Source organism: Vipera ursinii (assembly GCF_947247035.1).
Source record: "Vipera ursinii genome assembly, chromosome: 8".
Lineage (NCBI taxonomy): Eukaryota > Metazoa > Chordata > Lepidosauria > Squamata > Viperidae > Vipera > Vipera ursinii.
Window position 1 is genome coordinate 18,975,643 of NC_139519.1, and position 27,304 is coordinate 19,002,946.

Genomic DNA, 27,304 nt, shown 5'->3' on the forward strand with positions numbered 1-27,304 from the left:
TTCAAGGTAATAAACTCTAATTTAGAGTGCTAACCCAGTATGGGTTGATACATGTACTTAAAAAAAGAACTTTTCAGTCTGGGTTTGAAAGAGTGACTAGTCTAGTCTCTTTGCCTATTATGTGCCTAACTGAAGACTAGAACCTGTGTTTGTCTGCTCTAAGTCCAATACCTTGATCACATTTCTCTTGGGCTAAAAAGGAGTGACCAGTCCAAAGTTACTTAACTAGCTTCCATGCCTAAAAGGATTAAAACCTGTGTCTCTCTGTCCCTATGTAGCTACTTTAACTTTCTTTCTTTCTCTTTCTTTCTTTCTTTCTTTCTTTCTTTCTTTCTTTCTTTCTTTCTTTCTTTCTTTCTCTTTCTTTCCTTCCTTCCTTCCTTCCTTCCTTCCTTCCTTCTTTCCTTCCTTCCCTCCCTCCCTCCCTTCCTCTAGCTCCTGTACATAGAGTAGGTACCAACACTAGTTTCTGCCATTTAGAATAAGTATAAAAGAAGCAGCTGCTTGTGGGGCAGACTGATCGTGTTGCAAACTCCAAAGGACAGATATGATTCAATTTTCAGAAGCCAATTATCTTGCCTTCCAAAGGCCTCAATGAGTATTTGCACAGACCAGAGAGGCAGAGAGCCACAACAGAGAATGTGCTCTATGATCACTACAGACAGAGAAAGAAGAGGGCTGTGCGGCCACCTGTGGCCTTTATGCTGTAATGACAATGTTGTCCAAATGCAGCTCTGGTCCCTGGAGTGTGAAAACAGATCTGATCATGTCCCCCTCCCCCCCCCCCCGCTTCCCGGTTTGCCGCAGTGCTCCGTAACCCGGACCATCCAGGATGCACATCTTCCTCTCCAACAAACCACAAACGCCTGGAACAGAAGAGAGCCGAGGCTTCCAGCCCCCTGCCTCTTCAACAGCTGAACAGACAGCCCCAGTCATTGTCCCCCCCCCCCGTCCCCAGAAAATGTTTCCCACGGAAGTAACGGCCAACAAGCACAGGCAGCAGCGAACCCAAAGGGAAAGCAGGAGAAGCAACTCAAGGGGCTGGAAGGAGCAAAGATCAACGCAGAAGAGGTGACATTTCTATGCTTTTCTCAGCAGACAAAAATCAGAGAACTGGACAAAACTCTTGCTTGGCTTTCTTTGGGATGAAGACCGAGCGTTTTCTGAGCTGGGAGCCGCTGCACCTGAGCTAAACATTTGCTGTCTTTCCCAAGCCAGGCTCCTTAATGTATTCCTCAGTACATTTTGCACAGTAGGGCGGGGGGGGGTTAGTTTTACTGCTAAAGGACACCATTTGTTGGCTGACGATTCATGCGATGGAGCAGTTATTTCACTTTTGCCAGCCTGCCTGCCTGAGTAGAAAGTTGAGACTATACGAATTAGATTTTTATCCTGCCTTTATTGTTTTAGAAGAAACTCAAGGGAGAGAATGCACCTAAAATTTCTTCCTCTTTCCATTTTCTCCATAACAACTCTAGGAGGTGGGTTGGGCTAAGAGAGAGGGACAGGCCCAAAATCACCCTGCCAGCTTTCATAACTAAGGTGGAACTAGAACTCCCAGTCTCCAGGTGATTGGCCCAAAGTCACCCTGCCAGCTTTCCTGCCTAAGGTAGGACTAGAACTCCCAGTCTCCGGGTGATTGGCCCAAAGTCACCCTGCCAGCTTTCATGCCTAAAGTGGAACTAGAACTCCCAGTCTCCAGGTGATTGGCCCAAAGTCACCCTGCCAGCTTTCATGCCTAAGGTGGAACTAGAACTCCCAGTCTCCAGGTGATTGGCCCAAAGTCGCCCTGCCAGCTTTCCTGCCTAAAGTGGAACTAGAACTCCCAGTCTCCAGGTGATTGGCCCAAAGTCACCCTGCCAGCTTTCCTGCCTAAGGTAGGACTAGAACTCCCAGTCTCCGGGTGATTGGCCCAAAGTCACCCTGCCAGCTTTCCTGCCTATGGTAGGACTAGAACTCCCAGTCTCCAGGTGATTGGCCCAAAGTCACCCTGCCAGCTTTCATGCCTAAAGTGGAACTAGAACTCCCAGTCTCCAGGTGATTGGCCCAAAGTCACCCTGCCAGCTTTCATGCCTAAGGTGGAACTAGAACTCCCAGTCTCCAGGTGATTGGCCCAAAGTCGCCCTGCCAGCTTTCCTGCCTAAAGTGGAACTAGAACTCCCAGTCTCCAGGTGATTGGCCCAAAGTCACCCTGCCAGCTTTCATGCCTAAAGTGGAACTAGAACTCCCAGTCTCCAGGTGATTGGCCCAAAGTCACCCTGCCAGCTTTCATGCCTAAGGTGGAACTAGAACTCCCAGTCTCCAGGTGATTGGCCCAAAGTCGCCCTGCCAGCTTTCCTGCCTAAAGTGGAACTAGAACTCCCAGTCTCCAGGTGATTGGCCCAAAGTCACCCTGCCAGCTTTTATACCCAAGGTGGGACTAAAACTCACCATCTCCTGGTGAGTCACCCAGTTGGTTTTCATGCTTAAAGTGAGACTAAAACTTACTAGCTCCTGGTTTCTAGACCAGCACCTTCACCACTACACCAAACATTTATTTATTTATTTATTTATTTATTATTGGGACTTATATGCCGCCCTATCTCCCGAAGGACGCACCAAAAAAAATTCATAATATGCAACAAACGTTTAATGTTCCAGAAAGTCTCAAAGTCCAAATGGTGTCCAATCCTAAAAAAAATTGCATACTTCTATTTTAATCAGTTAAATACATTCATTTAACTATAGATTTCAGTGTTTAAACATACTTGGACTAAGATAAAAAAAATAATTTTTCTTTCTTAAAATTTGATTCATACCCACAAGGAAAACAAATCACGTAAACAACAATTAATATTCTTCCATATTCCTCCCACACATTAATAAATGCAGTTGGCATAAAGAAGTCAGATTCCCTTGATAACTAAGATAAATGTTTCACAGGCTAATGTGGGAATTACCATATGTTTTGTGGATTCCATCAACAAAGACTAACAATGATCTGCTTAACCTAAGAATGTGGTCCTTGTTGTTCTCCAAGTCTAATTTGGCCACAGGCTTCATCATCTCCTATCACTGGCCACATTGACTAAGTCTTCAGCTGTTGAAACATCTGGAAATCAGAAGGGTGCAAAGCAACCTTGATCCCAACCAAGCCTTCAATTGGATCTGGAAAACAATCTTCCTGTGTATGCAGAAATGTGCATTAAAATGTCAAACGGATCTAGAAGCACCCAATTCGATTTGATTCACAGACTCAATTTGGAGACTCAGTTGAAATAAGTGATTGTTATCTTTGAATTAATTCTTTGAACCAATTCTGGTGGAAAACCCAAGTTCTCCGTTCCTAAATGTAAAGCGTGTACACATCATACACACAAAATAGTCAAAAGCCCTCTAGATAATTGTAGTTCAAAGGTGGGCTTTCACTTGCTGACTGAGTTCTTGCATTATCTGGGGTAAGAATCCCAAACAACTCTTTAACTACAGTAAATATCCTGCCTAAAACCTTGAATAGGTTCTACCAGTCAAAATAGAGAGCAATGAATTAGCTATCAATCATCTAACTAACTGGAAGCTTCTTGTGCTCCATGGGCTACCATATTATGTGACCGCCTTGAATTTCTGAATGGCCACGGATTGGTGATAACCTTGCTTTGAATTACAAGAGAACATTTGTACCCTAGTATCGTATCCAGCTTTTCAATACCTATGACTTAGTTCTGGAAGGTTCTCTGAAATCATGCTCAGGAATTAAGTAGGTCATCGCTCCAATCTCACTGAATCTGGAAAATCCTCCATCTTCAAGCAGTACATTCTCTTTTTTTTAAGAAAAGCATAATTTTGCAGCTATGGAAACTGGTCTCAGAATGCACCTCTCCAAGCAGAAAAAAAAAACACCAAAGATTAATTCACTGTTATTGGCAGTGTAGCGGTGTGGAACCTGGAGGGAATATGGAAGAATAGCTGAAATCCTCTGGAAGGGGTGTGTGTGTGTGTGTGTGTGTGTGTGTGTGTGTGTAAGTATGTATGTGTGTATATATGTGTGTGTGTGTGTGTGTGTGTGTGTGTATAAAGGTAAAGGTTCCCCCCACACATGCATGCTAGTCGTTTCCGACTCTAGGGGCCGGTGCTCATCTCCGTTTCAAAGCCGAAGAGCCAGCGCTTGTCCGAGGACATCTCCGTGGTCATGTGGCCAGTATGACTAGACGCCAAAGGCGCACGGAACGCTGTTACCTTCCCACCGTAGTGGTCCCTATTTTTCTACTTGCATTTTTACGTGCTTTCGAACTGCTAGGTTGGCAGAAGCTGGGACGCGTAACAGGCGCTCACTCTGCTACGCGGCACTCGGGATTCGACCCGCCAAACTGCTGACCTTCTGATCAACAAGCTCAGCGTCCTAACCCACTGAGCCACTGCGTCCCAGATATATGTGTATGTGTATATATATATATATATGTTTGTATGTATGTATAGCAATTGGAATCACCAAAACCTTATAGACATCTGCCTTAATAATAGCACGAATCTTCTTTTCATTCTGTCCACCAAAACTCCAAACAGGGAGCAATTCAGTTCAGTTCAGTTCAGACTAAGGAGGGAAAATTAATTTGTTCCGTCTCAACTGTTATACAAATTCCTGGATTCTTCCCTGTTGAACATCAGGGTGATCTGAATTCTGCCTTTTCCACAATGTGAACTCCAATAAACCATCCCAAATATGCCTATTAAGAAAAAAAGTAAAAAGAAAAGCATAAATTCAGGGAAAGCATCCACAAAAAGCTGGCGGGTGTGTCCACCAAATTCATATATTGGAGGAAACACGCAGCAAATTTATGTTTCTAGCTAATGCAAAAATGGGATGTCATAAATACATAAATTTGGAAAATACGACATTGATCCAAAGTGACCTGGACAGTTTCACAACTCTCAGTCAAAATTTGGTTTCCAGCAGCAAAGAAACCTGCCAAAGTCAGCAGGAGCTTCCAAAAATGATCTCAGAAGCTAAAGGAGAACAACCGCTCAGCCATAACTGGCCAGGGCTAAAGATTAGTGGCAAAAAAAATAAGAAAAAAAGGCCCCGGGGATTGACTAACACTCTATAGCTATCACCCAAGAAACAGGAAACAGATTTATTTTCACACAGAAGCCCTATAAAGTTTTTGGCAGCCCAGAACAATAATTTTATTTTATTTATGTATATCTCGCCTTTATTATTTTTATAAATAAAGGCAGTGAACACATGCAAAACTCCTTCTTCCTCCTCCTGTTTTACCCACCTGTGAGGTGAGTTGGCTTTCATGCCTAAGGCAGGATTAGGAATCAGTTTCTCCTGGTGATTGGCCCAAAGTAGACCCCGTCGGCTTACATGCCTAAGGTGGGACTAGAACTCATCGTCTCCTGGTGATTGGCCCCAAATCAGCCAGCCGCTTTCATACCTAAGGCAGGACTAGAACTCACAATCGCCTGGCTTTTAGTATTCTAATATTCCATAATATTGCTATGCTGTCATGTTGAAGTCCATTCAACATGGACTTTTTGTATGCCAAGCAAGTATTTCATCACCGCACTGTAAAAGAGAGAGAGAGTGTGTGTCTGTGTGTGTCTAAAAGGGTTGTGGCTCTCATAAGCTATGCTTTGGAGTACTTGTTCTATGCGCACTTTCTTACATTTCATCTTGGAAAATTAGCCATTTCCACTGGCCTCAATCTGGCAGATCTGGTCTCCTAAGGAACTACGTTAAGAGCTGCACAGTCTGCCTCCACACGTGTTTGGTTTTCTTGGGGTGGTTTTCTTGGACTGTGATCTTGGCCACCCAACAATGCAGCTCTTGTTCTGCTTTTTTTTTTTTACATATACATGCTACAGAGCAAGCCTGAATAGATCCATCTAAAATTATAAACAGGGGGCAGCCCGTAGGCTGAGAAAGATCACATACCCCATGCGGAGGCTGAACAAAAGCCCCGCTATTTCTGAACAATTAGCCAGCTAACAGAACATCTATCCACTTCTATTCGAAGCACCACGTGCCTCCAAGTCAAGGCATTGTAAAACTAATTAAATAACATGCTTCTCTCCTCAGGCTGATCGCCTGATTAATTTTCTCTCTCTCTCTGTCTCTCTCCCTCTCTCTCTCTCTCTCTCCATCCCCTGGGAAAAACGTCTCAATCCAGATGGAATCACACCAGTGCTTCCTCTATTTTCATTCCCAGTTGTTTTCAAATGGCAAAATGTAGCTTCTGGAGTCTCCTGGATCTGAAGCTTTACGCTTTCATTTTTACAGTATGTACCGCTGCAACAATACTTTCAGTTTCCCCTTCGGAGCTCATCCGTCTAAAGAGTAACGAGCAAGCCTCTGAAATTTCATTTATGCATTCATAAATTTTATTGATGTATTCTTTCTCATTTCTTCCCCCAAATACAAATTTGATTCAACCTTGTTTCTGCCTTCATTCTAGCACACAGACAGACCCACTCATATGGCAACTAATATATTCATCTTTGTTTGTTTTTCAAGCAGGTGCATTTTTAATAGATATCTGACCCTTTCCCCACTGTGCATTTTTTTGCAGATTGATATACATAACCGTATACATCTTTCTGGTTCACAAATAAAGCAGATGCTTTGAGTTGTGAATACATGACTCTATTCTGATACTCTGAAAGAAAAACTGATTTCGGTACAGAAGTATGAAATTTTCAGCAATGGGACCAATTTGTATGAAAATTCAGACTGAACAAGTTTTCTCCGCATTCCTTATCCACAACCATCAATAAACCCATTCATTAATCCATTCACGCCTGGCTGTCTGCCTGCCTACATTCATTCATTCATTCATTCATTCATTCATTCATTCATTCATTCATTCATTCATTCCTGCTGGGCAAACATGTTGAATGAGAAGAAATAGTAAATAGGGACCAGTACCTGCCCTTATTCTGAAAAATCAGTAGGAACTACAAAGATTGTCTGCAAAATGCAGGAAAACCAGTTAAAACATCTGTGAGATATTTGATACTTTAAGCTAGGAACAAACGTCATTCATTTCAGGTCTGAAATGGTTAAGTTAGTCTGTTGTAGGAAACCTAGCAGTTATCTTAGCACATTGCAAGAACCAGGCCATCACAAACGGCTTTAATAAGTACAGGATGTTGTTATTTTAGAATTGTTTGTAGATTCCTCAAGGGACTCAAGACAATTTTTAATTCTTTTTAACTTTTGTATTTTTCCTTTTAATCACCCTGTAAACCGCCCTGAGTCCTTCGGGAAAGGGCGGTATATAAATATAATATAAATAAATAAATAAATAAAATAAAATTTAGAGTGCAGTACAAAGAAACACTAAAAGCTCATCAACAGTCTACGCTTGCTGATTATAGGGTAGACCCATGCTATCCGCATTGGTTCTGCAGAATAAGAACATTTTAAGGTCTTCTAAAAGTGATTAGGAGGAGTTCTTATCATGAGAGACATTTCATCAAGGTATCACCCTTCTCCACCCCACTACCAGTTGTGTGGGAAAACTAAGCCACATAACTTATTTGCTTGGGTGGCTCAGTGGGTTAGGACGCTGAGCTTGTCGATCAGAAGGTCGGCAGTTTGGCGGGTCGAATCCCGAGTGCCGCGTAACAGAGTGAGCGCTTGTTACTCATCCCAGCTTCTGCCAACCTAGCAGTTCGAAAGCACGTAAAAATGCAAGTAGAAAAATAGGGACCGCTACGGTGGGAAGGTAACAGCGTTCCGTGTGCCTTTGGTGTCCAGTCATGCCGGCCACATGACCACGGAGACGTCCTCGGACAAGCGCTGGCTCTTTGGCTTTGAAACGGAGATGAGCACCGGCCCCTAGAGTCGGAAACAACTAGCATGCATGTGCGAGGGAACCTTTACCTTTACCTTTAGCGTATGACAGAAACACAGCAATTGTGTTTTGTTAATCTGATTGCAGAGTTTGGACTGATGCGTGCATCCAAGCAAAACAATTCAAGAAATTAGAAAAAAAGAGTGGGTAGGTTTGGGGGTTCTTTTAGCACAGGCATCTTCAAACTCAGCCCTTTTTATGACTCATGGACTTCAACTCCCAGAATTCCTCAGCCAGGCACACTGGCTGAGGAATTCTGGGAGTTGAAGTCCATGAGTCATAAAAGGGCCGAGTTTGAAGGTCCCTGCTTTAGCACTTATAAATAGGATTTGTGAATTAAAATCTAGGACAGAATACCCAAAAGGAATATCATCTGGCAGGGCCCAGGAGGAGAAACCTTTCTATTATGGCATCCTTCTTTGGAACATCATCTCCTTGCATCTGGAATGTTGATCAGCGTGATCAGGCTTGATCCGGGTAGCCTTTGGGATGGCTTTGAAGACTTAGCTATGTCACCGGACATGGGGGCCAAAATATACAGTGAAGATTGTGGCATAGTTGTGTTGATGGCTATGATTTTTTTTTTACGTTGGCTGCCCAATACTTCGTGATATTACTGTTATTTGTTGTTTTGTGGTATGTTCGCTGCTTAGAGTCATGAAGTTGAAATGGGCAGCCGTAGATGTTTAATTAAATAAATAATCTAGGTGCTTTCCTGTCTGCCTTGCTGATACTAAGGTAATTATGGATTTTTCAAGCAACAGACTAGGCCATGGTGATGAACACATCACACCATCTCAATCAGAACAAAGAATTCCTAACAAGTAACTCTAAGCTTCTTTTACAATACACCTTTTCAGCTCAGTGTGTCCAGAGATGAAACTTTGTTGTGTGTAATAGAAGACCTGACATGGAGTCAGGTCAAAAGTCATCAATTGCCAGCCTTGTTGACAGTTTAATCTGCCGTCTCTTTGCACTGCTGGCCTATGACCCCCCCCCAGCATGCATTTTTGACAGTTGCTTCTCTATTTTGTTTTAATGGTATCAAAGTCATTTTGATTTGACCAACAAAGCTTACCACAGAAAAAAAAAATATTCCATGAAGGAAGTCAAGGGATGGAGAAAGAAAGAAGTACCCAATAACTATGAGTAGATAAATCTGACTTGCAGAAATAGATGCCTACTCTAATAGCCAATGTATTAGAAAGGAATTTTGACACAGTTTCTGCATGCAATTAACTGCTTTACCACTTCATCAACTTACTGATCTTCATGCAAGAGCTGACAGAAAGACCGAGCTTTAACCAGAATCAATAGAAAACTAGGATTTCCTGGAGACAAGCCAGAAATCCTAAAGGTCCATAGTTACAGTTATGAAGCTAATATGATTTATTTGCTAAACCTCTAATAGGCTTACCTTGTCAAAATGCATTAAGACTTAATCCATTGCTTGATCAAGTAGATCATGCTACCCCTAGTGGTCAGAGTATGGAACTAGACATTGGAGTATCTACCTTATAAAGGTTAAGAGATACCCTGAAAGAAATGACACACTGGGAAGGTGTGAAGACCTGGCCCTTCTAATATAATTTAGCACATGATATACCATCACAGCAACTAACTATATGGTCTCAATTAAAATATGTTAGGCAATTTTGTGATCAGCATGTGACAAGGTCAACTCCTACCCAGAAGCTCTATTCTAAACAATCTATGTAGAAGGAATAGATGAGAAAACCTACTAAAAGAAAAGATACAGAAACCTAAATACTGAGAATGGCAATCTGTACAGCTTCTTCAGTTTGGGTAGATAAGAGGGTGTGTGTTTTTTTCCACAAATATATGGGTCGGCAAAGAGAATTAGGCAGTCGTTGCATTCTTCATAGGGTTATTTGCAAATATTTATTCTGAGATTGTTATGGAAACAAATTCTATAAATTCCATAATCAACTGGTTACCAGAAGCTCAGGAGAAAAATACGAATAGTGGAATTTATACAGAGCAACATTTTCCTAAACTTCTTAAGTGTTTTAGAGAGTGGCTTCCCTGGAGACCTAGACTGAAAACTAACCAGATTGTCTTATTTATAAACATCTGAAATGTTAATGAAGTGATAGGCAAAAGGAACCGGGAGAGGAACATTAGCGTCCCGGTTTTAAAGGCCGGTTTGAAAAACTACTTATGGTCTGCCTTACAAAGTAATATTGACATGAAGATCAAGTATAATCTGCCCCATCTTAAGAGAGAATCTTCTACTGCAAAGCTTTTGACTCCGGTAGTGGCGAAATACGTTTAGACTGAACTTACTTTATGCATTGACAATGTGGTAATCGCAAGAGCACTGAGCTATTTACAACATGTTGTATCTCTTTCTGTTTTTACTGCAATGACTGTGTCATAATACAATATCACAGGCATTTGAACAAGGTCTGTAAGAGAGGTAGGATGTTGGCAAATGGCGCCATATTGTTTTCCATTTTAAAAGAACGGAAAATAGGAGAGCTTCTTTATCATTTGATGAAGTTACACAAAGAACATGCACACATAATTTATACATTTTTCCTGCAGCATTTTTTTCCTGAAAGCAAAAAACCCCCAAAGCTGCTCTCACTAAGCTTCTGGGCAGAGATAACTAGCTAACTAGACTAAAGAACGATATAGATATAGTTATAGATATGTATATTTGAGTATATACTGTACTGGTTTCCCTTCAACTCCTTTTCTGAAGAGCCTCTGAGCATTTCCCAAGGAATTCTTTTGCATATTCCAAAGGATTCTGGTACAGATTTGGAATGCCAATACCTCCTTTTATATCATAATCTAGGATGCAGCCAATCTCTGCTACAGTTGCCCGTTGTGGGATTAATAATGAATGCCAAGTTGCTATTTAGAAAAGCTTGTCCATTACTCTTGACTGCTTATGCAGAAATTCTTCCCAACCTTTTTTTTTTTGAAGTCCACCAAAATACCATTTATAGAAAGAAGAAGAAAACCACAGGCTTTTAAAAGCCAAATGCCTTCTGAAGGTTTGCATAAATGGTTCCAGTAATAAATGTCCCATGGCAGAGTGTCATGGTTCGGACAGATGAAACTCTTCAAAGAACTTCAAGGCATTGTTTACCTTAAAAAAATCTTTATTTGAGTAGCATGGCATCGGCGCATACATGGTCAAAGCCAAAATCTGAATTCTCCTCCCCTAAACACATAGTATCAAAGCACAATTCCCTCCTCTAATTAACAGTCATAAATCACATTCTCCAATTAGTTTGAAAGGCAGACCTTCCCTCCAGTTCTCCAACCCATTTCTTATCATCTCTTATTTCAAACAACCTTGAAAAACACTCTACTCCGATGCTGTTATGTCTAACTAATTCCCATACACATTCTTCCTCCTCCCAACCACCCCCCTGAGCATCATCTAATTCTAACTCTAAAAGTAACACACAAGTTAAGGGGGAAATGGCTGCATCTTCATATGTTGTCAAAGCAAGAACATCCGATGTTAGCAGCGTTGACACAGAGCACCCAAGGCCCACCTTGTTCACTTTCGCGTAAAGAAAACCTCTTTCCTTACTTTCTCAGCCTGACCACAGTTGTGGGAGGCCCTTCGGACTCATATCCAGCAGCTGCAAGATCTAAAAGTTGCTTAATTCCTTGGGAAATTCATCACAATTGACCTAGCCTGCAGAAGACTCTTTTTTAAAAAAAAATTCCACAAGGAAGACGCTGATCTGTAAGGAGGCTATCTGAAAAATTATCTACAACTGTCGCTTTTTAAAGAAAATGGAAAAGGATTAATTTGCCTGTCTCCAAATTTCAGTTGCACACAAAGATATACTGAAAGGTTGTTTTTTTTAAACAACAACAGCAACCAAGATTCAGACAGGAAAAGTAGGCTTGGGTGCAATAAATGCAGAAAGTTATGTAGAGTGAAAAGAAATGTTTAAAAAATGCATGATGTATTTTTCTTTAAAAAAAATGCACACTAACATAGAAAGGAGATGAGCAGTGATAAAAAGGAATCAAGCAGAATGGATTGATTTTTACCAGCGTCTCTTTTGTAATATTGGAAATATATTCGTACTGAAGAGATACACTATTCTGTTAGAAAGCTTCCCACGTGCATTTTGTTATTGTATAGAGCCTTGTTTGACAAGTAGCTAAACTCTAAAATTCATATAACAATTTGGGGATAATTTCAAGACTCCTTTAAAGAAAAAAAATGGATGGGGCTTGAATCCCACCATTGCAGCTGTCCTCTTGACCTTATTTTGACCATGTCTTGCAGACCCCCTTGAACCTAGCTGAGATTTAGATGCACCAACACACAAAAAAATGCTGTATATTTAGAAAGAAATGCCATTCAACTCTGCAGAAGGGGAGATTAGGACCAGGGGATTGGCTTAGTCCCCTGTTGCAACTAAGATGTGCAAATCATCCAACCTCCAGCTTGATTTTTATTCAATAAAAAGTGTCTGTGTAAAAATGCCAAAGTCTCCCCAATTGTCCAGTCAAGTTGAAAGGAGCTAGTTTAATGCACTGGGCTGATTTTGCTGGCCAGTTGGGAAGGTCAGTCCAACAATTGCTTCATCTCTGAACTAGAGCTTCAAAGCCACGCTTTGTTGAGATTTACAGCTACTGATGGATGTCTTCCCTGCAGCTCTCTTAGGATTCCTCACCTTGAATTCAGACGTGAACCGAACACCTCATGGAAACTGATCAGAACCGAAACTCTACTGGTGGACTTCATCCTTCTACCGGGACTTAAAAGCAGATGATGTCCCCAACCTCTGATACATACAGATGACTATTGGAGAGGGAACGGATGAAAATATGCATTTCAACATAAACTCTGCCTCTTACCTACTGGCACATGATGGTGTGATTCAGACACAAAAGGGCAGAGATTGCCTCATGATGTCATGGTGCATGCGTCATCATCATTCTGGTGTTTCTGTGGTCAGGACCAGTCGTCTGTGCTGATATTCAGGGATATACTGGCTCTGACAATGGAAATTCTACTTAGGCTAACCTGGATGTCACTCATGGCAGCAATCTCACACTCCTCTGGCACTCAATGTCAATAGAAGACCGTGTATCTATCCTTCCTTCCTTCCTTCCTTCCTTCCTTCCTTCCTTCCTTCCTTCCTTCCTTCCTCCTCTTCCATCCATCTATCCATCCATCCTCTACAACAGACGTGTCAAACACAAGGCCCGGGGGCCGGATCTGGCCCGCGAAGTGGTTTCATGTGGCCCACGAAGCCATCCTGGAAACAGTGAGGGAACGGCCCCCACTGCCTTGGCCCTTCTGCCAGAGACCCTCAGATCTGTCCCACTCCTGCCCGGGCCCCCATAGGCACCCTTGATGTGAACGATGTAGAGCTGGCCACGCCCACCCAGTAGGCCATACGCAGTTTGGCCATGCCCACCCAGTAGGCCACGCCCACTCAGGCCACACCCACCCGCCCCCCTGAGGGCAACCGCAATGCTGATGCGGCCCTCAATGAAATTGAGTTTGACACCCCTGCTCTACAAAGATATCAGGAACTGTTGATTTACCATAACTGTTGTGCTTTTCAGTCAATGGTCAATGTCCCAAAAACATCATCTACCTGCAATCCAGGTAGGAATTCATTAGGCAATGTAGCTTGCCTGCTAGAAAGACATCGGAGCACAGGGCTTGTGCAGGCGGAAAGGGCCACTGGGTATGATGACAGCAACTAGCAGAAGGCTCTGTCTGTGTTTCTGCCTTCTCTCTCCTCCCAGCCTTCCGCAGTGCAGCTCTGTTGGCAAATCCAGGGTTAACCTCGGAGGACTCCTGTGTAAAGCAAAGCTTTCTGGCTTATTTCAGGAAGGGAAGTGTGTGCCTGCCTGATTAGTGGATAGTTGCCTCCTTTCCCATAACCTCCAGACCCCCATGGCCTGAATGTTTACTTTCTGAATTTTCTTAAAAAAAAATCTGCTAGTTTTTTCCTTTTCCCTCCCCTCCCTCCTCTGCGTGTGCTTGTACCCCTACACGTGTATTTGGAAAGATTTGGCCGAGAGTGGGTGTGGTGGAAGGATTAGCTGAATGGGATGGGGTAGGCACAGCCCGCCCTCTCCCCCCCCCACACACACACACTTTCCCCTCCAACTGTTTCATTCTCTCTTTTTTTTCCCCTCTCCTTTGCCCAAATCAGCCCTTCTCCAGCTGCATCCTCTAAGCTGTACTCCCTGGCTTCAGGTTAAGAGAGGGAGAAAGGGGGAAGGACAGAGAGAAATAGTAATGAGAAAGTTTGGTCTCCTCTCCAGCAGCTATAAACACAATGAACATCTGCCAAGGGAATGGTTCCAGGCTGCCAAAAAAGTGAAGAGGGGGGGCAGGGAGGAAAGCCTGAGTTATTTTCAGGGTTTCAGCCCCCTCCAACATTCCCACCCTCCCTCCCTCTCTCTCTCTCTCTCTCTCTCTCTCTCTCTCTCTCTCTTTCTCTCTCTTTCTCTCTCTCTCTCTCTCTCTCTCTCACACACACACACACACACCACACAGAGACACGTTTTCCACTAGTTTGGCACCAAACACACTGATCAAGTCATTCCCATTCATGATAAAACCCCGAAAGGAAGTCCTTTTTTGGCTTCTAAAAGGACAAGCTATTATTCCCACAATACGGGAGTTGCCGCCTGCTTCTACAGCTGACTTTGCTTAGACAAACCCTGGTTCATCCTGATCAACAGCCGGCATGCAACAACCATTGTTAACTCTGACATCTGGCAGGTTATGGATAGTCAATAGGTACAGAACCCCAAATTTAGCACCTTGTATGCATATCCAAAGTAGTAGGATAAATAGTAGGATAAATAAAAAGATAAATACATTTTTAAAAGATGAATCAGCGCAGCACAAGAGATGAATATGCTTATTGCTTCCAGGCAACTGTCTCAGAGTAACTTTTGGGGGATTAATTCATCCCAGGCCTGGTAAAAGCTGGACTTGCTCCGTTTTTATTTGGTCTGTCCTTACTCCAAATCCAATATTTTTGAAAGAATTGTATAAAAGTGTAACTTCAAAGAATATTAAGGTGTTCAAGCCCCCCCCCATCATATTATGAGTCCTTCGGGAAAGGGCGGTATACAAATCCAATTAAATAAATAAATAAATAAATTATCACTATGTACAGGAAAACCTGACCTATGGAATAAGGTTCAATTGAATTTTTTTCAAACCGAATCTTTGCACAGTCCTCCTATGTTGTCCCATTGAAGGGCAAATTCACTAAGAGTTAGGGGTAGGTCTCCATAAATTTGGAGAACAAAATAGACATTGCCTAGGAATTCAAAGCACATGGGATATGCTAAGAATAGTGCTGATTTTCAAGCCTTTATCCATGTTTCCTGGTAAAATACATGGGGAAATCCCATTGGAGGAAAATTCCACTTAGGGTTAGGGTTAGGTCACCATGAACTCATACAGCAAAATGGACATCGCCAACAAATTCAGAGTGCTTGGGTATGGTTAGGAGGGCACTGACTTTTCTAGGCTGCCCTGTCTTTGTTTCCTGGTAAAATACATGGGGAAATCCCATTGGAGGAAAATTCCACTTAGGGTTAGGGTTAGATCACCATGAACTCATACAGCAAAATGGACATCGCCAACAAATTCGGAGTGCTTGGGTATGGTTAGGAGGGCACTGACTTTTCTAGGCTGCCCTATCTTTGTTTCCTGGTAAAAAATATGGGAAAATCTCATTGGAGGGAAAATCCACTTAGGGTTAGGTCACCATGAATTCAGACAGGAAAATGGACCTCGCTAATGGATTCGGAGCGAATGGGTATGTTTAGGAGGGTGCTGACTTTTCGAGCCTGGCTTATCTGAGTCTCCTGGTAGAATACATGGGAATCCAGGGATGCCGGAATTTCTTAATGACCACATGAGTCCCTAAAACAACTGCAGTGATTCACTTAACAACAATGGCAAAAGTTTGCCAAATTGGTTGCAATTCACTTAACCGCCGCTTTGCTTAGCAAGGGAGTTTCTGGTCCCAAAAGTGGTTGTTCAGTCTAAGACTACTTATATCCCACTGTGAATAAGAGCTTAAGGCCCTCAGCGACACAAAGGGAGTCTCTTTCTCTAAACATTTTGGATTCGGGGGGGGGAAGGCTGAGAGGCCCCTTAAGAAACCCACGCAAGTTCTTTTCTTGCAACCGGGGCTAGGGAAGACGTGACTGCAGGGAGTAGATAGGCTGCTTGTCACTTGCCCCTTGCTCGTATCAAAATGTAGGAGCTATTCAAAAAGCTTTAGGAAGACGGAAATATTTCCCAATGGTTGCTGGGCATGTACGTTCACGTGGGCAAATGGGAAAATACACACGATTGTAGAAACTGGGTGTGGAGGCCAGCAGCAGCCAGAGACTCGGGGCTGAATAAGATGCCTGAACAGAGGCTTTTGTGCGAGAGGCCCCCTTGACTTGCAGAGCCACCAGCCAAGGGAAGACTAGAAGCCAAGAGAGAAAGACTCCAGTCATTCATGCAGAATTCCCGGGCAGCATCCTACCCAACGGCTGCCAATGGCTCCGGGCTGCTCTTGGGCACAGGACAGTAGGCAGGAAAAAGACAGAGAGATTGAGGGGGGGGGACTATGAATGAGGCCAGGCAGCTGCATGATCCATAGTATACAAATGTGTTTGTATTGCCTAGTTTCGTTGCCTAGTTGACTACCATGACTTGACTGCCATGTGCAAGTCAAAGGGCAGTTTTTCCTTGCTTCCCATTACTTCATCTCTTTCTCTTCCTCTCTCTCCTCTCTCACTCATTCTTTCTTTCTTTCTCTCTCCCCCCCCTCTGTGTGTTCTTTCTCCCTTTCTCTCCCTCTCTTTTTCCACCTCTCTCTCACCTCTTTCTTCCTAACCTCTCCCTCCCTCTCTCTTTCGTTCTCCCTTCCTCTCACCTCTCTCTTTCTTCCACCCTCTCCCTCTTTCTTTCTCTTTCTCCCTCTTTCTCCCTCCCTCCCTCCCTCTTCTCTTTCTCTCTCTGGTTTGCATTTCCTCTATAGCCTTCACTCCTCCTTCTGCAACTTTGTGTTTCTGATGCCCCTTGGTAGGAAAACAGAGAAGGCCTGAAGTGTGCCCGCATAGCCTTGCCAGTTTCCCCTGCTGCTCCCCCCCAAAACCTCCGAGCCTCCCTCCCATCCTCAGCAGATGTGCCTTCTTTGAGAAAAGGAGTCCCATTCATCTCCTCCGAAGGAGTGCGGGGGAGGTGGCTGCGGGGGGGGGGAATGGGGAGGGATGTCAGAAGGGGCTGAGAAAGGAAAAAGAAGCTGCAGTTAAAAATAGGATAAAAGAATGCCAAAAAAAAATGCAGAGCATTCTCTTTTAAGCCCGGCTTTGAAAATGCACTGCAGCTGGAGAAGCCGTTGGGGCTGCTAAGCCATGTTGGCCTTTGCAAACACACACAGACCCACACACAACAGGGACACATCCTGCCCTTCCTCCAGGAAAGAATCTGGAATTGGGCCTAGAAACTGCATACAAAGAGAACTTTCCTCTAGGGAGCAGAGAGAGAGAGAAAAGGAGAGAGAGAGAAAGAGAGAGAGGGGAGAGAGAGAGAGAGAGAGAGAAAGAGAGAGAGGGGAGAGAGAGAGAGAGAGAGAGAGAGAGAGAGAGAGAGAGAGAGAGAGAGAAAGAGAGAGAGAGAGAGAGAGAGAGAGAGAGAGAGAGAAAGAGAGAGAGAGAGAGAGAGAGAATGGGAAAATAGCCTGGGCAGAAGACCAGTCTCAGGAAAACAAAAGTGGAGAGGGTGACACAGAAGAAGGAAGAGGAGAACTGCCACTTCTTGAATCGAACCATCCACTAACAATATGCTTGAAATTTATTTCATCTCGCTCCGAAACTACAGGATCATCCCTGGCTCATTCAGAACAGGAAAATGGCTGTCCAAAGGAACAGAGGCAGGTGTCAGCAGCTGATATGGGTTCTCCCAGGGGCTACAGGACTGCACTACCCACCATTCATGACCACAGGCCCTGCTGAACAGCGCAGGATGGCATTCAAGTCCAACACTGTGCAGAAGAGTATCCAATTTCCCTTTCCTACCCATGATGTTTCTTCTTGACCACCGGTAGTTCACAACTTATAACCATTCATTCTCCGGTCACTGAGCCTTGACCACTGAGTTACGATGGGGATGTTACAAATATGGCTCTCCCATTGTCCATTCTTGGTCTAAATCATGGGTGCCCAACCTTTTGGCTTGCCTGGACCGCTTTGAATGAGGAGGATGGGCCGCATACAAAATATGTAATATAGGCAATGTATGTAAATAACAAACCTCCTTTTTTAATATCTTTATTATCTTGTGGGGCCACATTGCTAGCTGTCCAGGGACACATATGGACCATGGGCAGTGGTGGGATTCAAATATGTGAACAACCGGTTCTCTGTGTGGATGCCACTTTTGGAAATCCATTCTGGGCCTGGGTAACAAAAAAGTTAGCTACCGGTTCTGTCGAACTGGTGCGAACCAGCTGAATCCCACCACCGTCCATGGGGAAACAAGATACATCTAAATTAACTTACAGAGGTTTTCCAGATACTTTTCAGTCCAACTGGAAAATTCTGGGTGTAAAACTAAAATACTCCCTCTATAAAATTCAGAATGGGTTCTGTCCCTTAAAGCTACAGCCCTATGCTTGCTCCGGTGTAAAGCTTCTATTTTCACTATGCCAGTTATTTGCTTGATAGAATATTATAAAGAAAATGAGTGCCTGCAGGGGAATGTTAAAAAAAATAATAAATCAAACTGGAGGCTCTGACTGTGTGTTAAGCCCCTGCTCCTTTTATAAAAAAAGGGGGTGGGGCTTCAATCATGGGTTGTGGCTCCATGCCGACTATTTCAATCCCTTAGGGACGCCCCCCCAAAAAAAGGGACTCTTGAGTCCCTTTAACATTTTTTAAAAGTTTTTTTTTTGTAATAGTTGGTCACCACATAGCATACTTGCTCAGCTTTAAAAAGCCACACCTATAGACAAGCCTAATTGTGTAAGCAGAATTCAAAATATTTATTTTTTAAAAAAAAACGCTCTACGCTGATAGACCTCAAGAACTTCAGATTTAGGCTGCATCTGAAAACTGCAAAATTGTAGCAGAGGAACCTGTTGGGTGGGGGGGTGATCTGGAGAGTTCCTTTTGGTAGGATAGTGCAACGGTTGCAAAGCGTTGCAAAACATCAGCTAGCAATCGCAATAGCACTTAGACTTATTGTGCTTTACAGCCCTCTCTAAGCAGCTTGCAGAGTCCGCAACAATCTGGTCCTCGTTGTCTCCTGCTCTTATCTCGAGAAACATCTTAAGGTACAAAGGATATATAAAAGTTTGAGGTTTTTAAAATGGGAAATTAGGTAGGATTTTTCACACAAAATGAGCTCAGCTAAGCAATGAGAATGTCCCTGTTGTGGATTGATTTGATGGTGGGTGGGTGGGTGGGAGAGAGAAAGAGAGAGAGAGAGAGAGAGAGAGAGAGAGAGAGAGAGAGAGAGAGAGAGAGAGAGAGAGAGAGAGAGAGAGAGAAATTATATTGGAAGCTACTTCTCAGTTATAAAAAGGTGTCCAGAACATCTTTCAGACTTTTTTTTTGTAGGTGACTTCTTGAATTATTTTATTTTATTTTTATTTTAATTCCATTTATGTCCCGCCCTTCTCTGAAGACTCAGGGCGGCTTACAAGCTTAGCAGTAAGTAGAATTATTGCATTACATTACATTTTTTTTCCTCTTGGGACATACATAGAGCTCTCCAGTAATGGAATTTCCATAATAACCCTGAGGTAGGTTGAGAGATACTGTGCAAATGCACAAGATTTGCACACCATTTGCTTGGGATGCAGTAGATATGCTGAGTTGAGTTGATCCATTGCTTCTTCAACCTCAGCTGGTCCTTCTTGGCTGTTCCTGAGCAGATCAGAATTGTGGCAATAACCCCCACCCACCCACCCACCCCGGTTCTTTGGGAAAGCAGGGGTCCCAAGGGATTTTGAAACAAGCATCCCTGTGCATGTTTTGAAAGTGAGAACCATCTCTTCCTCCATTCCACGGCTGACCGCAAGAAGAAAAAACAATATCATACCTCTTGAGAAATATCTTTGGAACTCCAGAGATAAGATTCCAAGGCAAATTCTTGCATTTAAATGATCTATCTTTCAAAAAGATGCAAAGCCTGGGTTTCAGGCTGAGTGAAGTTCTAAGCCATGCTTTCTTCCTACCAAAGCACTCCGTAATCTTATCTGCATGTAAATAATCTTGCTGTGGCCATCAAAGGCCAACATTGCGCTGTCAAAAACAAGCAGGGCCCCAATTTTTCCCTTCCCTCCAGAATATTTCACGTTTTCACTAGAGAAGACCCTTGCATCAGGCTTGATCCTTGGCGTTCTGTGGACACTTCCATGAAACTTTCTCAAACCAGCATGAAATAGATGCCTTTTTCCAGTGTGTTTCATTATCTAGTTCACCACCATAACAGTTGGCATTGAAGGCTAATAATAAATAAATAAATAAATAGAAAACAAAAATAAAACCACGATGGTCTTCCAGCCAAGCAGAAGCAGACCAGGTGCAATTCAATAAAATAAAATAAAATAATAAATTAAATTAAATAATAAAATAAAATAATATACAATAAAATAAAATAATAAAATAAAATACACCAGGGGCATGGCACTTCTGCCATATGATGTATGTGCTGATGTAGTAAAGTTTAACACAGGTGCTATAGCTGCCGTTTTCAGGATGTTTCTGTGTTTCATTTACACATTTTATTGTTAGGCGTGTAGATTTTTACCTATTAAGAGCTTTGAATAGCAAATTAAAAAACAAAAACAAATAAACAGATGAAACCAAGTAGGTGCAAGGCAATTTTATGCAGCGCCTTCGCTGTGCATTTGTGTACATCTCTTGAGACGTACAACACAGTAATAGCTCTTTTAACAGGAGGACAATATTCTTGTCACCTCCTGGGAGAGAGTGGCTTGCTTAATATTTCCTGGCAAGTTCCTAGTAATGGCAAGAAGTAGCAGAAACTTCCTGATTTGTAACTCATGACATTATACCGTAGCAAGGGAGGAACATAAGAAAACATTTTTTCCAGCGAGCAAAGCCAAAGAAAGAGAGAAACAACATTGCTTTTTCTACCTGTGCTGTAATAGTCTAAGCCTGTGGGCACTTCCTGGATTGCAGTCTCATCCCAAAGGGAATAGATCGCCCTCTGCTGGTAGCAAGTGGACTGGAACCCACAACTCACCCAGGGGTCTTCGTAGGAACCGACATCTCCCTGTCTCTGCCGGGAAAGAAAAACATCGAGTTAAAAAGGGAGAAGGCTACTTTGGGAGAGGAATATTGTTTAATTTGTTGACATAAGTCACGACTGCCCTTACGACTTCTGTTCATTTGTAAAAGATGTATTCTTTGTTATGACGAATTAAGGGATGTGTTTTCTGAATACATCACAATCGACGAGGGCAAAGGTTCGTTCTCCGCGCTCGTGGGTTGGTTTCTGAATGTTTTATTAACGGCCTAGGTCACATCTTCAGCGGACTTTAGGAGATGTCGGTGTTCTTCTGTTCATAAGGGCTTCGGCTGAGGGTGTGTCGAGTGAGGGTCTTCTGGTGGGTCTTGTGATGGGTCAGGGGTGAGTCATCAGGGAGAGGCTTGCGATGGGTCTTGGGATGGGAAGGTTACATCCGGTCAGGGTCCTTAGGAGTGAACTGCTGGCGGGGGGGGCTTGCGTGGGTTGGTTGAGAGTTGGGTCCCAAGACCCATCACAAGACCTTCACTCCACACACCCACACCTGAAGCCCTTGTGAACAGAAGAACTCTGACTCTGACATCCCCTAAAGTCCGCTGAAGACAAACCTTCACCCTCTTCCTACCCCCGAGCTACAGTTATTCGCCACTATTGCACCACAATCAGTGCTACCTTGATGGGTGAAGGAAAACGGCACCCTTTTCAACTTCTGTCCAGATTAATTGCCTCACCTGTTGATTTGGCACAATATGACGGTCGCAGAAAGCTAAATGAGCCCTAAATAAAATATACTGTCTGCGCATAAAATTTGAGCCTGGAATATGTACTAAATTAAAAACTGCAAGCGTCTATATCTGTTTTATTGAAATGCCTCGGAAGTATTGCGAAGAGTTTTGCCCTTCTTATCCTAAAGGCTAGAGACTTGCATTGGCTGGTTTACTTTAATTTAAAAAGAAGTTGATATAGTCCCAATGTTGAATTCCTACAGGAATCCTGAAGTTCGGGAATAATAAATGAACTGCAAGGCACAAATAAATAGTCGTTGGAGGTCAACAGGGCCGAGTACCAACTACTTTCATCCTATAATAGTTTTTGGTCAATCATATGTGAGACCAGCCAACCGGAATTGACAAAGCAGCTAGACTGGGCTTTGATGTAACACTTCCTATTCCCACACGTAGAACAATCTTGGTGTGACTGAGGGCTGAGTGGATACAATAGCTACAGTCACCCACTTCAGGTCTCCAGAGGTTTGGGCACTTTAAAATACCTTTGCTAAACAAAAGAATTGCTTCCCAGCTATGAAATGCAAACATGAGTGAGTAATTGTGACTGGGCACTTGGTCACAATATGGCACAGAACAGTGTCTCCTCAAAGTGTCGGTCTCCTTTGAACAACCCTGAGTAAAAACCAGAAGGTCTAATTACTCTGATGTGCTGCAAATGCATATCGTGCCATTTTCTCCCCATTATATCAGCCTGCCCACCCAGTCAGGCAGGGAGGGAATAACAGAGATGGAAAGGACCTTGGAGGTCTTCTTGTCTGACCCCCCTACTCAAACAGGAGACCCTGCGCCATTTCAGAGAAATGGCTGTCCAGTCTCTTCTTAAAAACCTCTGGTGGTGGAGCACCCACAACTTCTGCAGGCGAGGTGTTCCACTGCTGAATTCTCTGCTTGTCAGTTTAAATGTCCATGCTTTCCATGAACAAGTTACTCTCATACCCTACAGTTTTTCATTTCTCCCTAAAATGCACACTTTTTCTGCATACAGGAAGTCCTCGAGTCACAACCGTTCACTCAGTGACAATTCAAAGTTACCACAGCACTGAAAACAGAGACTGGTTGCCATTTTACACATTCACAATCGTTGCAGCAGCCCTGGGGTCACTTGATCAAAATTTGGATGCTTGACAAATGGTTGGTGACAGTTGCAGTGTCCCGGGGTGTTGGGATCACCGTCTGCCACCTTCCGATGAGCAAAGTCAATGGGGAAGCCAGATTCACTTAACAACCATGTTACAAACTTAAGAACTACAGCGATTCACTTAACAACTGTGGCAAGAAAGGCCGTAAAATGGGACAAAACTCACATAACAAATGTTTCACTTAGCAAGAGAAACGTTGGACTCATTTGTGGCTATCTTATGATTTAGGACGAATGAATTTTATGATTATGATGATTTATCATTTGTTGCTAGTATGTACACCGAGAGCTTATGCACCGGAGACAAATTGCCTGTGTCTCTGATCATACTTGGCCAATAAAGTATTCTATTCTATTCTATTCTATTCTATTCTATTCTATTCTATTCTATTCTATTCTATTCTATTCTATTCTATTCTATTCTATTCTATTCTATTCTACCCTACCCTACCCTACTCTACTCTACTCTACTCTACTCTACCCTACTCTACTCTATTCCATATTCTACTCTGTTCTATTCTACTCTATTCTACTCTACTCTACTCTATTCTATTCATTGTCAATTAAAGATGAGAAGCTATTTGTATTTCTGTTTTTCATTTTAGAGTGAAGGTAGACAGACAGACAAAAACAGACAGACTTTTCAAAATGAGTGACTGAAAATCAAGCAATCCCTCTCAGCGACAGCCCAGGAAAGATGCTGCAAAGGGATGGGTGGTTCAGAATGCCAAAAGTTATTACTTCAATTCTGGATAATGATTACAAAAGTATGTCCATGCAGACTTATCTTCCTTTGATTTCAGAAGTTATTAAGATCAAACCCAGTAGCTACAAGGTATGAAATTCTATCTTCTCTGAATCAATTACTACATTCCCTGGGTAAAGGAATGCTGACCATCTATAGCTCTCCAGCTCTTTAGAACGTATAAGCAAAAAATTGTCAGACCTTTTATTAAGCTTGGATACAATTAACCCATCTGAGATGAAACTCCTTATATCCATCAGATTATTATATCCAGTTAGCACGATACAAGTAAACGGTGAACCTGTATGTAGGTTATTATGATCCAATCCACAGAGGATTTTGTAGAGGGAGAATGCAAGAAGAATGTCACGGCTTGTATCTTTGGAAAGAAAAAGGATCAGGAGGCTTCAGAGGCCACCAATAGGTCCCATTAAAAAACATGGATGTCTCAGAAGGCTTGCCCAAGACTGCAAGGTCAAGGCTTCCCCTGTCCAGTTGTGTTTGACTCTGGGGGGCAGTGCTAATCTCTGTTTCTTCGCTGAGAGAGTCCACGTTGTCTGAAGACACATCCGTGGTCATGCGGCCAGAATGACTACATGCCAAGGCCCATGGAACACTGTTACTTTCCCACCCAAGTGGTACCTATTTATCTACTTGCATTTGCATCCTTTCAAACTGCAAGGTGAGCAGGAGTTAGGGGAAGTAACGGGAGCTCACTGCATCACATGGTGCTTGGGTCTCGAACTTCTGACTTTCCAGTCAACAAGACCAGCATCTTAACCTCTAAGCCACCTCACCCCATGTCTGAGGCTGCATCTTTGTGAAAATCTGGGCTGTGTATAGGAATTTGCCTGCCATTTTGATTTCAAGCAGCCCAAATTTACCATTTATTAAAGGAAACAGAACAACTTTAAGAAGTTTTGGGACAGTGGAACCATCAGGACTTGGAAGCAGAAACCATGAGGACTCAGCCAACGGAAGAAGTAGGAAATCCTACAAATGTCCATTTTTAAAAAATAAAAATAAAAAACATCCATTCCTTGCTCTGTCAGAACTGCACCATTACTTCAAACAGTCTAAAATTACTCTGGGGTGGGGAGGTGACCCCCCCCAGGATACTAAATCCACATTAATAGCTTTAATAAGACAACTCCTCCACCCCCAACTGACTGGGGAATTCTGGGAATTGAAGTCCACAAATCTTAAAATTACCAAGGTTGAGAAACACTGCACCAGAGTGACGTCTCCAAAGATTTGGTTCACACAACCATCATTTCAGTGTGTCTCATTTGAACAAGTAGGCTGGCTTACAGTACTGTGAGTTTGAATCTGATATTATTTAATGAGGAAACTCTGTGTCTGCCAAAACCTGATTCAAGAATGCCCTAATTTCAAAGACTGACTGGGCTCAGATATAGTCCTAAACTGCAATTTTGTTGGTTTATTACATGAGGCACCATTTACAATTTACTTCATTCTGAATCCTAACCTCACTTTACAAGGTGGCAAAGGCCGAGTTTCACCTTACGCTGAATGAGATGAGAACCACAGGACTTCTCAGTGTGATGCATGAATCCAGTCAATAATAAATCAACTTCCTACAAAAACCCATGCCAATGTCTATGGAGACTCTCAGCCCACATTCTAGGCAGAGAGGACCGCTGATTTGAAAGAGGGGTCAAAGAGGCCATCTATATTAAAACTGAACAGCCCTATGACCCCACCTATCTCCCGTTCACAACACAATCCTTTCAGCAGTTCCAAGAAGGTTTCACACCCATTTGCACATTGATTCAGGTGACCCTGAGGGCACGGATAAACCTCCAAGTGGCCTCAAGAGCTCTCAGAGAGAGTACTAAAGACCAGATGACTGCAAGGAATATAAATCCTTCCATCCTCCACCATTCTTGGATGAGGAACGGAACCCCTTTGAGGGAAAACAAAGTCCAGTTGCCTTTTGGGAAAGCACCAGTCTGATGCCCATGGATTGATTTGTTCTGTTTCTTTTAATTCTTTGACAACAGACCAAACGGGCCTAACTTTTCTAAGAAACCATCCCCAAACTAAATGCGTTCAGAGGAAGTGTAATCCCAGCAGGGATGTTTCTTTTGTGACAAAGGTTGATTGCTTAGACACATATCTCATTGGCAGCGTATCTGCTGAGCCTGCTAATACTTTGGGATAACAGGAAGAGGAACTTCCTTCCCTTCTCCTCTGCTTTCTAAAAGGCCTGGCCCCATTTATGTACTTGCTCCTCCCATGTGCAATCATTTCCTTCTTGCTACCGCTCCGTAGGTGTTCATCCCCTCTGTGTTCCCTCCCATTCTGAAACCGTTTCGAGCAGGCTCCCGATGGCTGCATTTTTATATATAATTTCACTAAACGCATCAAAATATAAAGTACAAGGGGAATTAAAGATACCGGCAAAGTGGGACAGGGGAAAAGGAGAAGGAAGGAGTGTGGGGTAAAGGGAAAAAACTGAAAGCTTTAACTTCCAACTCTTTCCAACGCAGTTGAATAAAGGTGACAACACTGCAGCCTCTCTCTCTCTCTCTCTCTCTCTCTCTCTCTCTCTCTCTGTCTCTCTCTCTCGTTTTGCACGCTTAATATACGCTAGCTATTTCTGTAAGAGAAAACCTATCCAATCAGCATATCCCAAAATCAGAAGTTCGTTGTTATTTTCTGTCTCAAGCACAAAAACTATAAGCAGTGTCCAAGTAGAAAGGAAATTGGAAGTTTTCTTGTCTTTGATTAAAGCAAGTAATTTGGCCATCTCTGCCAGATTCATCACTTTTTTCAGCCATTCTTCCGTTGTGGGAATTAATGTATCTTTCTATTTTAGGGCATAAAGCATTCTTGCTAAAGTATGGCTGTTTTGACATCCATGCTAGTTCTGAGCATTGACTTTGTATGTTTCTCTTTAACCTTCCTTGAATTCTATTTCACTGAATTTTCAGGAAAATCCCTTGGCTGGCTCCTGCCATAACACCAGCTTTTAAGTCATGCTTATGGCATATAAACCCTTGAACCTAATAATATGAAAATGCAAGGAGTGAAGCAAAGAGAATTTTTAAGAGAGATTGGGTGTGTGACCTACATCAGAGTTGCATATTATAGATAGCTTTATTCGATAGAATAAAGACTATCTGTACCTCAATCCTTGGTGCTCTCTGAGCTTGGTTTGTTACAGACATCTCATTATCCAAGTAGGTAACATCATGCAAGGTCTGCAAGCAAGCGAGCTCAGAGAGCACCATGGACTTCACAGTAGCTTATTTTGGCCTGATTGTGTTTCTGTAATCCTTAGGAATCTCTATCTTGGGCTTGGATGGGACCAGTCTGTGTAGGCTACAAAAGTCCCAGCAAAAATGAATTTCTGGCTAGCAATGCCGGAGCTGACTTGAGTTGCAACAGGTATACACGGCTTCCTTATATCTCCATTATTAAGCCAAACAATTTCCTTACCATCATCAGAGGACGAGGCAGGGGATAATGAGATGGATTCCCAATAGTTGTATCCATGTAGTA